The sequence below is a fragment of the Heptranchias perlo genome, chromosome 1 (genome assembly GCF_035084215.1).
Source record: "Heptranchias perlo isolate sHepPer1 chromosome 1, sHepPer1.hap1, whole genome shotgun sequence".
In the NCBI taxonomy this organism is placed as follows: Eukaryota; Metazoa; Chordata; class Chondrichthyes; order Hexanchiformes; family Hexanchidae; genus Heptranchias; species Heptranchias perlo.
The window spans coordinates 22,631,016-22,640,689 of NC_090325.1; the positions used below are offsets into that span (position 1 = coordinate 22,631,016).

Sequence of the window (9,674 nt, forward strand, 5' to 3'; positions counted from 1 at the left end):
TTCCCTACTCACAGTTTTAAAACATTTCATAATTTTATAACATAGAAACATAGAAAATAGAAGCAGGAGTCGGCCATTTGGCCCTTCGAGCCAAATATGATCATGGCTGATCCTCTATCTCAATACCATATTCCCGCTCTCTCCCCATACCCTTTGATGCCTTTTGTGTCTAGAAATCTATCTATCCCCTTCTTAAATACATTCAGTGACTTGGCCTCCACAGCCTTCTGTGGTACAGAATTCCACAGGTTCATCACCTTCTGAGTGAAGAAATTTCTCCTCATCTCAGTCCTAAATGTCCTACCCCATATCCTGAGACTATGACCCCTCATTCTGGACCCCCCAGCCAGGGGAAACATCCTCCCTGCATCCAGTCTGTCTAGTGCTGTCAGAATTCTATATGTTTCAATGAGATCCCCTCTCATTCTTCTAAACTCAAGTACAGGCCGAGTCGACCCAATCACTCCTCATACGACAGTCCTGCCATTCCAGGAATCAGTCTGGTGAACCTTCGCTGCACTCCCCCTATGCAAGTATATCCTTTCTTAGGTAAGGAGACCAAAACTGCACACAATACTCCAGGTGTGGTCTCACCAAGGCCCTGTATAACTGCAGTAAGAAATCCTTGCTCCTGTACTCAAATCCTCTTGCAATGAAGGCCAACATACCATTTGCCTTCCTAATTGCTTACTGCACCTGCATGTTTGCTTTCAGTGACTGGTGTACAAGGACACCCAGGTCCCTTTGTACATCAACATTTCCCAATCTATCACCATTTAAATAATACACTGCCTTTCTGTTTTTCCTTCCGAAGTGGATAACTTCACATTTATCCACATTATACTGCATCTGCCATGTATTTGCCCACTCACTCAACTTTTCTAAATCGCCTTAAAGCCTCTTTGCATCCTCCTCACAACTCACGATCCCACCTAGTTTTGTGTGGTCAGCAAACTTGGAAATATTACATTTGGTTCCCTCATCCAAGTCATTCATATATATTGTGAATAGCTGGGGCCCAAGCACCGATCCCTGCGGTACCCCACTAGACACTGCCTGCCACCCTGAAAAAGGCCCTTTTCTTCCTACTCTCTGTTTCCTGTCTGTTAACCAATTTTCAATCCATGCCAGTATATTACCACCAATCCCATGTTCTTTAATTTTGTACACTAACCGTTTATGTGGGACATTATCAAATAAACCACATCCACTGGTTCTTCCTTATCTATTCTACCAGTTACATCCTCAAAAAACTCCAGTAGGTTTGTCAAACATGATTTCCCTTTCATAAATTCATGCTGACTTTGTCTAATCCCGTTGATATTTTCTAAGTGTCCTGTTATCACATCCTTTATAATGGAATCCAGCATTTTCCCTACTACTGATGTTAAGCTAACCGGTCTGTAGTTCCCTGTTTTCTCTCACCCTCCCTTTTTAAATAGTGGGGTTACATTTGCCACCCTCCAATTGGCAGGAACTGTTCCATAATCTATAGAATTTTGGAAGATGACAACTAATGCATCCCACTATTTCCATGGCTACCTCTTTTAGTACTCTGGGATGCAGATTATCAGGTCCTGGGGATTTATTGGCTTTCAGTCCCATTAATTTCTCCAGCACTATTTTTTTACTAATACTAATTTCCTTTAATTTCTCCTTCTCACTATTCCCTTGGTTACCTAGCATTTCTGGGAAGTTTTTTGTGTCCTCTTCCGTGAAGACAGAACCAAAGTATTTGTTTAATTGCTCTGCCATTTCCTTGTTCCCCATTATAAATTCTCCCATTTCTGACTGTAAAGGAACTGCATTTGTCTTCACTAATCTTTTTCTTTTTACATTCTTGTAGAAGCTTTTACAGTCCACTTTTATGTTCCTTGCAAGTTTACTCTCATACTCTATTTTTCCCCTCTTAATCAATCTCTTGGTTCTTTTTTGCTGAATTCTAAACTGCCCCCAATCCTCAGGCTTGCTACTTTTTCTGGCAACTCCTCTTTGAATCTAATACTATCCTTAATTTCTTTTGTTAGCCATGGTTGGGTCACTTTTCTTTTTGTGTTTTTGCACCAGAAAGAAATGTATAATTGTTGCAATTCATGCATTTGTTCCTTAAATGTTAGCCATTGCCTATCCAGCATCAGGCCTTTTAATGAAGCTTCCCAATCTATCATAGCCAATTCACTCCTCATACCTTCGTAGTTTCCTTTGTTTAGATTTAGGACCTTAGTTTCGGATTGGACTACTTCACTTTCCATCTTAATGAAGAATTCTATCATGTTATGGTCACTCTTCCCTAAAGGACCCCGCACAACAAGATTATTAATTAACCCCTTCTCATTGAACAATATCCAATCTAAGATCGCCTGTACCCTGGTTGGCTCCTCAATGTACTGGTCTAAAAAACCATCTCATACACACTCCAGGAATTCATCCTCCACAGTATTATTGCTAATTTGGTTTGGCCAGTCTATATGTAGATTAAAGTCACCCATGATTACTGTAGTACCCTTGTTAAATTCATCTTTAATTTCCTGTTTGATGCCGTCCCCTACATTACCACTACTGTTTGGAGGATATAACGTATAGGGTGGATAAAGGGGAACCAGTGGACGTAGTGTATTTAGACTTCCAGAAGGCATTCGACAAGGTGCCACATAAAAGATTATTACTTAAGATAAAAAATCACGGGATTGGGGGTAATATTCTGGCATGGGTGGAGGATTGGTTATCAAACAGGAAGCAGAGAGTTGGGATAAATGGTTCATTTTCGGACTGGCAACCAGTAACCAGTGGTGTTCCACAGGGGTCGGTGCTGGGTCCCCAACTCTTTACAATCTATATTAACGATTTGGAGGAGGGGACCGAGTGCAACATATCAAAATTTGCAGATGATACAAAGATGGGAGGGAAAGTAGAGAGTGAGGAGGACATAAAAAACCTGCAAGGGGATATAGACAGGCTGGGTGAGTGGGCGGAGATTTGGCAGATGCAATATAATATTGGAAAATGTGAGGTTATGCACTTTGGCAGGAAAAATCAGAGAGCAAGTTATTTTCTTAATGGCGAGAGACTGGAAAGTACTGCAGTACAAAGGGATCTGGGGGTCCTAGTGCAAGAAAATCAAAAAGTTGGTATGCAGGTGCAGCAGGTGATCAAGAAAGCCAACGGAATGTTGGCTTTTATTGCTAGGGGGATAGAATATAAAAACAAGGAGGTATTGCTGCAGTTATATAAGGTATTGGTGAGACCGCACCTGGAATACTGCATACAGTTTTGGTGTCCATACTTAAGAAAAGACATACTTGCTCTCGAGGCAGTACAAAGAAGGTTCACTCGGTTAATCCCGGGGATGAGGGGGCGGACATATGAGGAGAGGTTGAGTAGATTGGGACTCTACTCATTGGAGTTCAGAAGAATGAGAGGCGATCTTATTGAAACATATAAGATTGTGAAGGGTCTTGATCGGGTGGATGCAGTAAGGATGTTCCCAAAGATGGGTGAAACTAGAACTAGGGGGCATAATCTTAGAATAAGGGGCTGCTCTTTCAAAACTGAGATGAGGAGAAACTTCTTCACTCAGAGGGTAGTAGGTCTGTGGAATTTGCTGCCCCAGGAAGCTGTGGAAGCTACATCATTAGATAAATTTAAAACAGAAATAGACAGTTTCCTAGAAGTAAAGGGAATTAGGGGTTATGGGGAGCGGGCAGGAAATTGGACATGAAGCTGAGTTCGGATCGGTCAATGCCCTGTGGGTGGCGGAGAGGGCCCAGGGGCTATGTGGCCGGGTCCTGCTCCGACTTCTTGTGTTCTTTAGATTTGTGGTTGGGATCAGGCTCGAGGGGCCGATTGGCCTACTCCTGCTCCAATTTCTTATGTTCTTATGTTCTTATGTTCTTAACTCCACCCAGACTGATTCTACATCTTGATTTTCTGAGCCAATATAATTTCTTATTATTGGTCTGATTTGATCCTTTACTAACGCCACACACCTCCTTTTCTTCTTTGCCTGTCCTTCCTAAATATCGAATACCCTTGGATATTCAGCTCCCAGCCTTGGTCACCCTGCAGCCATGTCTCTGTAATTGCAATTATATCATATCCGTTTACATCAATTTGCGCTGTTAATTCATCTACCTTATTACGAATGCTTCGTACATTCAGATAAAGTGCCTTTAGATTTATCTTTTTAACATTTTTAGACATCTTAACATTTTTTTGTACTATGGCCCTATTTGTCTTATTACCATTTTTTCTTACCCGGACCCTATTTGTTAGTGCATTCTTTTAACCCTCTATTAAATCTCATCTTAGTCTTCTCTGCTCCAATGGAAATAGTCCCATTATCTCAAGTCTCTCCTGATAACTATAGTTTTCCATCCCTAGTATCATCCTGATGAATCTACATTGCACGTTCTCTATGGAATTAATGTCCTTTCTATATTGTTGTGTCTAGAACTACATTCAGCACTCTAACTGTGGCCTAACCAATGTTTTGTACAGCTTTACCATTACTTTTTTACTCTTGTACTTTATGCCCCCATTTGTAAATGCTGTTGGCCTTTTTTAAGAACATAAAAACAAAAGAAATGGGAGCAGGAGTTGGCCATATGGCCCCTCCAGCCTGTCCCACCATTCAATAAGATCATGGCTGGTCTTTAACCTCAACTCCACTTTCCCGCCCGATCCCCACATCGTTTGATTCCCTTTGAGTCCAAAAATCTATCGATCTCAGCCTTGAATATATTCAACGACTGAGCATCCACAGCCCCCTGGGGTAAAGAATTCCAAAGATTCACAACCCTGAGTGAAGAAATTTTTCCTCATCTTAGTCCTAAATAGCCGAACCCTTGTCTTGAGACTATGCCCCCTAGTTCTAGACTCTCCAGCCAGGGGAAACAGCCTCTCAGCATTTACCCTGTCAAGCCCTCTAAGAATTTTATACATTTCAATGAGATCACCTCTCATTCTTATAAACTCCAGAGAATATAGGCCCATTCTACTCAATCTCTCCTCATAGGGCAACCCTCTCATCCTATTATGACTTTATCTACTTGCGCTTGCAATTTCAGGGAATTGTGGACTTGAACACTTGGGTCTCTCTCACACTTGTCCACATTAATTCCATCTGGCACCTGTCTGCCCATTCCACTATATCCTTCTGAAGTCATTGACAATCCTCATCACTGTTTACCAAACCTCTTACTTCTGTATCATCAGCAAATTTCAAGATTGTGCTCCCTAATCCCAAATCCAAATCATTCATATAAACTGAGAACAAAAGTGAAGCCAACAATGTCAACCCTTCTCTAATCTCAGCAATACCCATTAACCTAAACCTTTGTTTCCTATCTGTCAACCAACTTTCTAACCATGTTGCTACATTTCTCCTTATACCCTACGCAATGAGAATTTTTTGTAACAAGCCTCCTGTGAGACTTCTTATTAAATGCTTTCTGAAAATCCATATACACCACATCTACTGCATTCCATTTATCTATCTAAATGGTCACCTCTTCAAAGAATTCTATTAAATTTGCCAAACATGACTTGCCTTTCACAAACTTGTGCAGGCTGTCCTTGAGTAACCTATGCATCTCACTAATTCTACCTCAGATTATAGATTCTAGAGTCTGCCCACAGCAGAATAACTGGTCTATAGTTACCAGTCTATCTCTCTCTCTCTTCTTGAACAAGGGTGTTAACATTTGCAATTCTTCAGTCCCACAGCACAATTTTCATATTTAAGGAAATAATGGCCGGTGCCTCTGCTATCTCCTCTCTGACTACCTTCAAAAGCTTGGGCTGCCATCTGGGCCCTGGTGACTTATCCACCTCAAATTCTTTTGTTATTTATTTTAAAATCCATTACTTTTCTGCAGTTATCTTTAATTATTTTAGTACACCTTCCACTAGCACACCTACATTCTCACTTCCCCGTCATTTGTAAAAAATGATACAAAATATTTATTTTATAGCTTCATCCTCCACAATTAGACTCGCTTTCATCTCTGAGTTATCCTACCATCTCTTTAACCATTATTTTACTTTTTAATATGTTTATAAAAGCCCTTGGTATTTCCAATTGTGCCCTTTTACATATTCCCTTTTAATCCTTCTAACCTCATCATTCTTATTTCCCCGCTACACTTCTTTATTCAACATGGCCTTCTTTTGTACTGTTAGCATAATTTTATCATATGCCTCCCTTATAAGTTTAAAAGTAATATAAATGTGCATTGGCTTAATATAGGTGAATGTACTTTCTTGAGAATTCAATTCAAAAAACAAGGAACAATAAACAATGAACATTAAAAAAACACAGAAGCTTGAATATTCTTAATATGCCAGATATGCAAATAATCTTGGCTGACATTGGAGTGAAGTACTGAGGGAGTGCTGTACTGTTGGGGGTGCCTTCTTTTGGATGAGACATTAAACTGAGTTCCCCTCTGCTCTCTCAGGTGCACATAAAAGATCCATGGCATTATTCAGGGAAGGGGAGTTCACCTGGTGTTGTGGCCAATGTTTATCTCTCAACCGACATCACTAAAAAAGCACAGATTATCTGGTCATTATCTCATTGCTATTTATGGGAGCTTACTGTGCACAAATTGACTACTAGATTACCCTACATTACAACAGCGACTACACTTCAAAAGTACATAATTGGCTGTGAAGCGTTTTGGGGATGACCTGAGGTCGTGAATGCAAGTCCTTCATCATCCTCTCCATTTATCCTTATGGACACTTGCAATGATAAAATGTTGTGAGGGTCTGCTAGACCCCATATGGTCTTTAATTCACAGTATTAGAGGTGACATGCTTGCTTATGATACCGCACTGCAATGTTTACCGTTCTCAGTGCAGCGTGACACGCTGTATAGCCCACTTTGAACACAAGCTTCAGCAAATTCCGAAGTATCTCCACACCTCCACAAACCCCTCCGTGCACCGGTTTTGTGCTCTTTGTACCAGCTCGCCCACGCGGCTTGCGGTTTGGAAGAAAGCTGAGAAACCGTTCAAAAAGCGGAAAAAAAGGAAGCCGATGGCGCAATTCCGGATCGTTGTGTTGTTTTAGGGTTATTGAAACCTATTCTTTATTCCGAAAATGCGTGCTGCCTGTACCTTATTCAGTGGTTGTAGTCAGAAGTCAAATAAATGTTTTGGGAAGTCACGCATAAAATCCCCTTTAGGGCCCGAATATCGACGGCTCCTCTAAATAAACAGGATTTTCAAATTGACACATTGCTACTGAGTCCTTATTGATTCGGCTACTCTCAGGAGTTAATGATTCCCTAGTAGGACGGTGCTGAACTTATTCCAAAAAAAACCTACAATGTTTGGGACGTTAGGCCTGGAAATCATGTATTTCATACGGTTAGGGTAGAATTAAAGGTTGGTGAGTCTGGCACCAGATTGTAGTCACCAAATGTGGAGATCAGCATCCACCCTTTCTCTCTCAACACAAAGGCACTAAATTCACCATCTACCGAAAGCAGGTGGAACACAAACTCCTCTCACCTCCACTCACCCGAGCAATCCAGAGTCCCAGCCGCCTTGCTATGACCAGTAGGCTGAAACGGGACTTCTTGATGAAGCTGAGCAGGTCGCCAGATCACAGTCACCCCTTCTATTTTTCCGTCGACTGGGTTTCGACCTTTTTCCTCAATCCCTGCCCTGAACAGACGATGGCTGCGTTGAATCTACAGCTGTCACCAAATGCGGTGCCACAACTCCCTTCGGATGCCTCTCGTCACCGCCTGGTTGTTCCGACTGTTTAGAAATCGGTCGCTCTCTGAGAGTTTATTCTATCTCAATCCCTGGGGTTTGAAGAACAAAATGTATATGTGAGTGGGGGGATATAATATACCAAGGTGGCATTTTGAGATGGAGTTCACTTTGGTTCCACTTTATATATTGAGGACTAAGAAATATATACACTGGTGATCAAAACGCTTCTTGATAACAAGCTTGTTAAATTGTACTGGCCTTTAAAGGATCAATAAAGTGTCTGAACATAACCTGTAATTCTAAACCCCTCTCGGAATTGCAGTTTTTGTTATGCAACGTGAAAATGACAGATTGACACATGTTATCCTTGGACCGGGATTCTTCCTAAATTAAAGTTACTTTTCAGGATAAATTCCCAGCTTCTCTGAGGTGGAAGGCGCCCTTTATAAATAATAAAATGGTTTGAAAATGGTATAAACTGTTGGTGAGCTTCGTATCGCTTTGATATGTTTCCATTCTGAAGTAATTTCTCCACGGGAAGAGCTGCGCAGAAACGCAATACATTCTAGGTATATATTATTGTTTTAAAGATTACAATTATAAACAGGTATCTCGTAAATTACTCTGACGGTGCGTTCTGCAATGGCTAGTTCCATTTAAAAAAACTTATCACATAGATTGTGTAAATAATTCGATCAGTTGATATAGTTTTTATGAATTAAGAAAAATGCATACAAAATAAAATGTTCGATATAGAACTGGGCGATTGTGCCACTAATTCTGCCACAGATAGTCAGCGTACAACTGGGCCGTTATTTGTATTTAACTAGAACCGACAGGAATTAAGATGGTCAGAACAGCTGTTCCATTCTTGATATTTTTTGGACAAGTTACGTGGTTGCATTTTGTTTCCTTTACAATAATATGTTGAAAATGCAGTTTATTGTAAAACGGTTGATGTGTTCAATATTTTGGAGTAATATTAGGGCAAGAATTTGCAATACATGGGTGTTTTCTGTCGAGCGGTCCAGGATAGCGCTAAGAACTCCTGCCTGATCATATATCAAGGCCAGATTCATTTAAGTACTACAGAAATATCACAGGAAATCTGAATATTATTTGCTGCTTGATGTATTTTTTTATACAACATGCTGATAACACTTTCAAATTATTGAAGACCGGTAACTGAGCTGTTCTTAGTAACGTGTTGGTCTTACTAAGGTTCGATCTTCTTCACACTGATTATGGACATTCTAGGGTAAGCGTGTGTAAGAAAGAAACCTTCCTTAGTAACAGAGAGACGAGCTTCCAGTGGAATTTATTCACCGATTAAATCTGAGGCAAGTAATATACACACACGCATCCTTGCTGAGCAATTGTCTAATGATTTCATTAGAGGCTTGGTAGAAATAATGTTATATAATGCCAAATACCTTTGCAAAACAACTGAATGGTAAATGTATTCGGTTTATTAGGATGGCAGAGAAGAGGACCCGCTACAGGTATTCTTTTGGTTCAGTGAGCCACGTGAATATATCAAATTGTTCCATTTTAATATAGTACCTTTTTGGTGCTCAAGGTAGAAAATTATCAAGCCTTGCACAAGACTTGAGAGGAAGGCTGTTTCTCTCCCAGTTGTGTACATGTGGAATACACTCCCAGATGAAGCAGTTAAAGCTGCTTTAAATCAGGAGTTCGGAAAGCTTAGAATGACAGTTAGGCATGTCAAAAGCAGACTAGGTACAATCTCCCCTATCCTGGACCCTACTCCGCTCATTTATTTTCCTTAAGGAACTTTCTCCAACTTTTTACCTGACCCCTAAAAGCAACGTCCAAAATATCCATCCCCAATGTCCATTGTTCAAACTAGCTGGCTCCTTTCAACTGACCACATTCCCTTGTCCTCAGTAGCACATGACTCTGCGCTCCTTAGAGTATTTGATTAT

At 40.6% G+C, this 9,674-nt stretch overlaps 1 long non-coding RNA gene across 1 annotated transcript in view; it reads right to left on the reverse strand.

The window, feature by feature from the left end:
- The window catches only part of LOC137323796 (uncharacterized), a 46,921-nt gene extending 39,160 nt beyond the window's left edge, over nucleotides 1-7,761 (reverse strand). Inside the window, exon 1 of the long non-coding RNA XR_010963451.1 lies at nucleotides 7,519-7,761. This is a non-coding gene — a long non-coding RNA (uncharacterized lncRNA). The remainder of the gene's footprint in view (nucleotides 1-7,518) is intronic.
- Nucleotides 7,762-9,674: the final 1,913 nt, after the last annotated feature.